Source organism: Athene cunicularia (genome assembly GCF_003259725.1).
Source record: "Athene cunicularia isolate RWA chromosome 8 unlocalized genomic scaffold, athCun1 chr8_part1, whole genome shotgun sequence".
Taxonomy (NCBI): domain Eukaryota; kingdom Metazoa; phylum Chordata; class Aves; order Strigiformes; family Strigidae; genus Athene; species Athene cunicularia.
Genome location: NW_020799109.1, coordinates 9266287 through 9274031, shown reverse-complemented (window position 1 = coordinate 9274031; position 7745 = coordinate 9266287). Strand labels below are relative to the sequence as shown.

Genomic DNA, 7745 nt, shown 5'->3' with positions numbered 1-7745 from the left:
AAAAAAAAAAAAAAGGCAAGCAACAGCATCCCCTCCCCCAAGGCCTCCTTCCCCACCCCAACCCCATCCCTGCTCCCCTTGGTAGCGATGCCAAAATATGCAGCCGGCCTCTCTATCTGAATGAATGTTTTGATTAAAGAAGTCTTAACAAAACACAGTCAGAACAATGATCCCGGCCCCCTTTCTGCAAGCTTCACCCAACTATGCAGTGTATATTTAGGACCAGATTACAGGGACCTGTTCATTAATTGAATAAGGATGACAAGCCTGCGGTGTATGCAAATAAACGTTTGGGTTTCAGTGGGGAGGGTAAATCTTAACTACCTAATGATACTCCCGCACCATTTAAAACCCCTTTAACATGGGGATTTTTTTGAGGCCAGCTTTCATGAGCTTGCAAACATATGGAAAAGTTCAAGTTTTTCTATTTCCCTTCCAAATGCTTTGTTTCGTTTGACAAAGAATTTTTTTTTTCTGTTCTGACACTAAAACCATCACCTATTATATTGCCATGACACCCAAGTAAAGATACTGATCAAAGGGCAAAGTGGGGCAATAAAGTGAAAAAACTGGGGCCAGAAGGTTTGGGTTTGGTGGTGGTTTATTAAAGCATTGCAATTCTTTTTCCAAAGGTATTTTTCATTTTGTCTTCTGTTACACAGTGGGAGAACAGCTGGTCAGTAGCGGGTACAAACTTAGGTTTGCTTGTCCTGAATATATATTTTTCAGGGATCTTCAATGAGTTTCTTCTCATCTCTGTCTAGTAAGATGCTAGGGAAAGCCTGAATGTTAGTGTTAAGTTTGCAATAGGATTTTAACACAAGGCAAGCAGGATCCAAAAGATATGGTTTGCAAAATATAACTTAGCAAGGGGCAAAAGGCTGGTTAACCATACAACAGCAGCTGGGCTGGACACGAGACCTCTTGAGCCGACACCACAAGACAGTGATGTGAGGAGATGGCCCTGCCCTCCTGTTCAGTCCTAGCAAAACTCCAGGCTACTCCAAATACAACGAGTTTAAGCTTTCTCATTATAAAGGCATCTGGAACAAATGGGATGATGACTTTTGAACCAATTTAATTTTTTTTTTTTAAGGTGGGGTTGTCTGAGGTGGGCTTGTTTGTCTCCAAGAAAGCGTTTAGAAATGGAATGAGGACCAGTCAGGAGAAAAATGAGTAATTCAGATGAAGTCAGTGAAGCAGAGACAAATTAGGTTGTATTTGACACTGATTTCTTTGCATCTAAGATGGTGGATCTGTATAAGCCTTGACTTTGGGTTTATCAGCAACCAACTCTCTGCAAGGTGAGGCGAGGCAGAGAGGAGAGAGGAGAGAGGGGAGAGAGGGGGGAGAGGTGGGAGAGGGGAGAGAGGAGAGAGGAGAGAGGAGAGAGGAGAGAAGATCCAGGTCTGAAGTCACCATCAGAAAGCACAAGTTATTCAGTAATGCACGATAATAGTGTCAGACCAAGGAATGTTTTATCAAGGAGTACACAAGAACACAGTCTTTGTAGATAATGTCTAATACTAATCCTACCAAGTAGCCAGGACAACCATATTTTCCCCTTGTCCCACTTTTTTCCTCTCCCTGTCATAATCAGGTGACAAATACATCTGCTGAATAAAACACAAAGGGAGAAAAAGCATTTTGCACATTCAACCCACAATATATTGTTTAAAAAACCTAACAAGACTTTTTCATTTCTCTTGAACAAGTCTTTCCAAGAAACACTTCATAAACCAGCTCTTTAAAAAGAAGGGATAGTAAATGCTTTACAGCAAACATACAGCGATGCACAGAAAGCAGCATGCTACTACCTTGAATTCCAAATGCTTTTACCAATTACTCTTCCATACTCTTTTATAGTTTATTCCCTTACTAATAAATACAGGTAGTCAACAATCCTTAAATGTTTTTAATGTAAATCAGTCCTTTTCTGTAGGTGAATATGTTCCTTTTCTAATAACGCATCAGTCTTTGAAAGAAAAATCTTTGCCTTTAAATGTCTAGTTCCAATTTCTCTCTGTCTTTCTCTCCTCTCCCATGCTTTCTCCATGGAAACTGGAAAGAGGAAGGAAGGAACTTCCAAGGTAAAACAACTCTAAATGCAAACATGTAATGAAAAATTTCAAGCAAGAGCCTATTTTCAAAACTTACAGCATGAAAATTATCTGGGCATGTTCCAGATTATTAATAAAAAAATAATCTCTGCAAGTGTTTTCCCCAGCACTGTCATCAGCAAGTAGACTTAATTCTCACAATCTGGATCTGTAACCAATTTTCTGAAACACGTAAGCCAAACTATAATATTGCTCCAATCTGGAAACCCGTTCTGACATAATATGAAAATTAGACTCTGAAAATTTTGGCTGTGCTTCTGTTTTCTCACTTCCAAAAGCTCACAGTATACCAAGACACAAAACTGTAACTCAGGTGCAAGTGGAAAGAAAGTATGACCCCACCACAGCTGATCAGGAGCTCCTCTGAACTACAGGAAGGCACCACCTCTCCAGCAGCATTCTGTGCTACAGCCCAGAGAAGAGAAGGTGGGAGACACGCTCTGCTCGCTATCAGGGCACAAGTGGCAATGAGCACATGTGTCGCCAAACACCCGTCAGGACTGCCATCCGTGTCATTTTAACAAACACTCCTGGGAGCATTACTGACCCTTTGCCTGGACCCAGAATGAGAAAGTTGTGGGACCGGGTCCCCTGATGCCCGGGACAACCTTGCGCTTGCTTCACTGGAAAGCCTGTAATCATTTTCCCTGGAAGAACAAGAGGCTGTGCCAGTTTGCCTGCACTTTGTTACAGCTGAAAACGATAAGATGCTTCCAAAGTGTTGTCTTACAATAGCTAAGCCTTCGGTTTACGGATTTATCTTCCTTTGCCCTAGATAAAACTCCATTCCTTGGACAAATTAGGTCTGCTTGTCATTCAACACTCTACCTAATGGTCTCAGCTGTGTGTTTCTGCAGTTATTGAAGCTGGGGCATTCCACAGATAGTTTTCATTGATTTGAACAGTGAGCCAGAAATCCAGTTGTATTTTATCCAGAATGAAAACAGGGAAAGTTAATGATGTAATTAGAATTATCAGGACCCTTAAATCTTAAAGGACAGGTTTAAATGCAGGATGATAACATTTTTAAAGGGGTACATAACACAACCTGATGATATATAAACAGCAAGTGCATTGTGAAATAAGGCACTAAATCTTTTCTTCTTTAGTTTAGGGAGGCTGACTACTGACGTGGGGTTAGTGTATAGATCTCTAATGTCATGTTATCGGGACCATCATATGCTTTTCAGAAGACAACACCCACTAGCTAAACACTGTATGTCCACATGAATCCATGGGATTTTGAACCACAGAGGCAACTCAAGATAAGGTAACTTTCTACTAAGTTATACAAAAAAAATCAGTTGTTTCTCATGGATTCAGCTTGAAGAAGGAGGCACAGTGATCCCTGAGCACCTGAAGGGGGTTGAGACATGCCTGCAGGCTGTGGTGACCGCCAAGCAATTTCATTGCATAGCTTGCTTTTCTGTGTAGCATGAAGCCAAGACCTTATCTCTCCTGGCAACAAGAAGATCACTTCATTAGGTAAGCATAATATCCACAAAATGGGCTAGTCACTGGCCTAACCCGATTTCTTCATTTGGATATCCAGTGATGGTTGGGCTTGCTGGGACTCATACAAGGCCTGCTGACGGCTTGGAAATGTTCTCTGTTATTTCACTGGGCTTTCAATACAGTCTAACATACAAACCATAAGGGCTCTCTAGGTGAAAGATGATTTCTTTCAGGTGGCAGGTATGACTCTTGCATTGTACTGTTAACCCTAAATGGGACAGGCAAATAACAACTATGCAACCAGTAGAACCTCTCTTGAAGAAAATGTCTATAAAGTAAGCAGAGAAGCTGTAGGCCTCTGATACGCCAGATCAGCAATGAGAGAAGAGAAACGTCTTCTCCTGAGAGAGAAGCCTGTCCACAGGTCAAGAAGATGGCTGAGGACAAACAATAGCTGGAGACCACAAGTAGAGTTTTTGAGAAAGGTTGAAGGAGAAAAATCTCAGCCTTGGCTTTTCAAGTTTCCTCCTAATAAAGTGTACATAGGAAAACAAGGTAAGACAGAACCAGATAATACCACGCTGGCAAAGATGAATCTGCTTTACAGAATTGTCCTTAAACAAACTGAACACCTCAGAAAGGAACACAGGAAGTAACTGGTGCAAGATACCCCTGAACCCCAAACTCAAATGTTTATGTTTGAATCAAGACCTTGACATCAGATTTAAGGAACAAAATGAGTTTTTGCTCATAGGGAACTTTTTTTCAAAAGAAGGGAAAGAAACTGACTTATCTGAGGGGGAAAAAAGTCTGAAGAAAGAGCAGAAAACACACCTATCCTATCTTTAACTTAGAATACTGTCTCTTCAGTATCATTTTGACTCTCTGCCCAGAAACTCCAACATAAGCCTCTTGACTGCAAAAGTCACAAGAAAATCAAGTGTTTGCAGAAGGCTGTAGAAGAAGAAGAGATGTTTCCTACTCCACTTTTGGGTCATAGTCTAACTGAGTAAACTCAGCCCCTTAAAGTTTTATCAAGTTTAAATAAGGATTTATACATTTGGAAAAATGGTGCTTGGAAACAAAATTTAAGAAAATGGGAGAGAGAGAGAGGAATGAGGAACGTAATACAACCACAGGAAAGCAGAGGGGTTTCCCCCTTTCCCTGTTCGTAATTACAAATTTTAAAAACCCCACAGCACTGAAACTGAGAAGGATTTGTTTAGCCCTCCACTGTCATCAGTGCTGATGGGTCTGGGAAGGAAAACAACGGGGATGTGGGGCCCTGCCCACATCCCTCCATTTCGGGCACCTTACCCTGGCTAAGCTTGGCTTCCCAACCCTCCGGTGGGCAGCATCTCCCTGGGTCCCTGTCCCCAGGTGCTGAAGGAGCTGTCCTCTGACCGGTGCCCAAGCTCCTGCTTTGGTCTAGGAAAAAACTTTCCCTGAACTTTTTGTCCCACCACTGTCCCTTCTGTGCACCCCCTTTGCACAGACTCAAGTCTCAGAAGGACTCTCTCCTCTTCTCCAAAACGTTGTCGGAGCCAACAAGATCGGTGCTGAGAAACGACACATTTCCCAAACTCCCTCAGGGAGGCAGACAAGGCTCAAGAAACTGATCCATAACATCTTGAGTCAATAGTATTAGTATTTCTACTTCTGGTCCTTCTTTCTGCTCCAGGATGAGTTTTGCTCTAAAGGCATCTCAGAATCTGGCAGACAGCTACTGAAGATGCTTCATCTCCCAAGATTCATACTAAAGGAATTTAGGAAGTTACTGCACCTGCATAAATACTCAGCACCACCACTGTCCCTGCAGCAATGTTAGACTTTCCCAGATACTTCCCAGTTCATTACATTGATCAAAACCAATGGCTCTGAACTGAGGTGACTGATGGACAGGTTCACCTTTGTTGTGCAGTTTCCACTAACCTTCAAGGGACCAGCAGGCACTAGTAACCTTATAAACAGCCCCCAAATTAATCCTCAATGAGTGAGAGTCACAGTCTTCTGCAGGTCTCCCTGGCCACACAGAATGGAGCTGAATTCCTGGCCTACACCATTGATGTAAGCTTTGAGTCTTACAACTCCATTCCTGATCTTTTGTTCCTTTCCACGAAATATTTCAAAGTTGTATTAATGGTACCAGCTCCAAGGACTTACCAGACCTCTGAAGAGCTGGGCCAGCAGCTGGATATCATGGAACAATGGGCACACCTAAAACCACTGTGACACTCTTGTTTCCCAAAACTGTCATGGGTACCTGTCCTGAAGTTTAAGCGGTGATACATCTCAGAATACTCATAGTTTTTCTGCACTTGTAAGCCAATTGTTTGTTGTCATCTGATGAGACCTGCAATACACTGTCAGCAGGTGATAATTCCCTGTGCCCACATTTAATGGCTGAACAGAAAGATCCCATCAGGGGTCTTCCATGTGTAATATTTAAGCCAGGATACTCTAGTTTGGTAACCAAAATACAAAGAGTGTCTATGGCAGAGAGAATTTATCAACTTTGTAAAAAAAGACACAGAATAAACTTTGGAATTACCACAATTGGCAAATGTTGATCTGAATAGGGAGTTTATTTTAGGTTTTAATTTTCTATTTTGTTCTGCTTGCAATTAAAAAATAAATGGTATAAAGCTGGTTTATAAAAACACTACCAAACAAAAAAACCTCTTTACCCAAATTAAAAACAACAACCCATAAGAGAAAAATACTCCACAACATTTAGAGTTCTACAGGGACTAGTATACATATAGGGATTTTAATTTTCCATGGCCTGTAAGTGTTATAATCTCTATCAACTGCGTGCACTCTGGGACCATGACTAACACCAGTGCCTGAACTCTAATTGGTTGTTGGCTCCTTTCTTCTTTCTTTAACACTGTTTTTAAACTCACATTTGATCCAACAATTTGCAGGGATAAAGAAGTTTTTACAGCAATCTGTTCCTCTCAAGTCTAACCCACAGGTCTGTTACAGGACATTGTGTCAACAAATTACAGATGTCTGTGAGTCAATGCAACAACCAGTGTGAATGGCCACAATTTGTCTCAGGGACAAAGGCTTTATTGCTGGAGAAATTACATTGACAGAGATTAAAAGATGACACAGGACATTCAGATGTCAGGACTGTCTTCATGGTTTTACCTACTAGTGGTCCTTCCTTTGCATCCATAGCAAATATACCACCACACCTTGCAAGAGTCACTTCTCCGAAATCACTGTGTTTATCCCATGTGCTGTGCCTCAACATTGCAGGAATAATTATAACCATTGACTTCTTCAGAATCCTCTAAAGCCATGAGCTCTCCACCTTTTCCAACTCACACACCCATCTTTAGAGTTACTTTCACTTTTCAGTGCAAGGCTGTCCAGAATGAACAGCTCCGGCAGATTTGGTACTACACAGACTTCCGTTTCAGTACTGCCACATTAACCATCCAGTTATGTCCTGCTTAGTCATGCTAAAGCAGTGCTTCACTTTCTAGGACTGGATTAACTGAGACAGAAAAGGGTTTTTATCCTATTCATTACTTTCGACCACTCTTTCTACCATCTCAAAATGATAAAGAGGAGACATGACCATCTGTCCAGAATTTAAGGACCTCCAATTGTCCAGGTTGGTATCTTTCTGCTCCTAGTACAGGCTAGTTCCGTGATAGGTGACATGGAATTGCAGCTCCAGCTGCAGCTAGGTGTCTTTTACATTTCTACCTTGAACTTCTCAGAGGGGAATACAAGACCCCTGGAAAAACACCCATGTCATGGAGTGTGGCTGAGAGACTGTTACCTTACAGCCAGCTTGGGGCCCTCCTAGCATTCCCAGCTGTGCCTCTGAGAAACAAGTGACCCACACAGCCCTGGGCAATTCAAGATAGCGATGGCAAGAGAAAATATCTCAGAGACCTCTGCCTCAATCAACAGACTGAGCTTACCCTATCCCAGTTCTCTCCTGAAGTCACATAGTTATCCTTGATTTGTATTTGCTGATGGTAAACTGCTATCATGATTTAATAGGCTTTCACTGGCAAAGCACATATAACACTGTGGCTGCCAAAGTTTATACAGGTTCCCTCCAAGTAAGTCACTGCACCTGAGACAGGAACATGGGAACATTTATCAAAAAAAGGAGAGGTAGGAGATGACATCTAAAGACCAAGT

The 7745-nt window shown here is 41.9% G+C and overlaps 1 protein-coding gene across 1 annotated transcript in view; it reads right to left on the bottom strand.

Moving 5' to 3' along the window:
• The window catches only part of TRABD2B (TraB domain containing 2B), a 290728-nt gene that overhangs the window by 121607 nt on the left and 161376 nt on the right, over positions 1–7745 (bottom strand). The gene's annotated exons all lie outside the window — the stretch shown is intronic.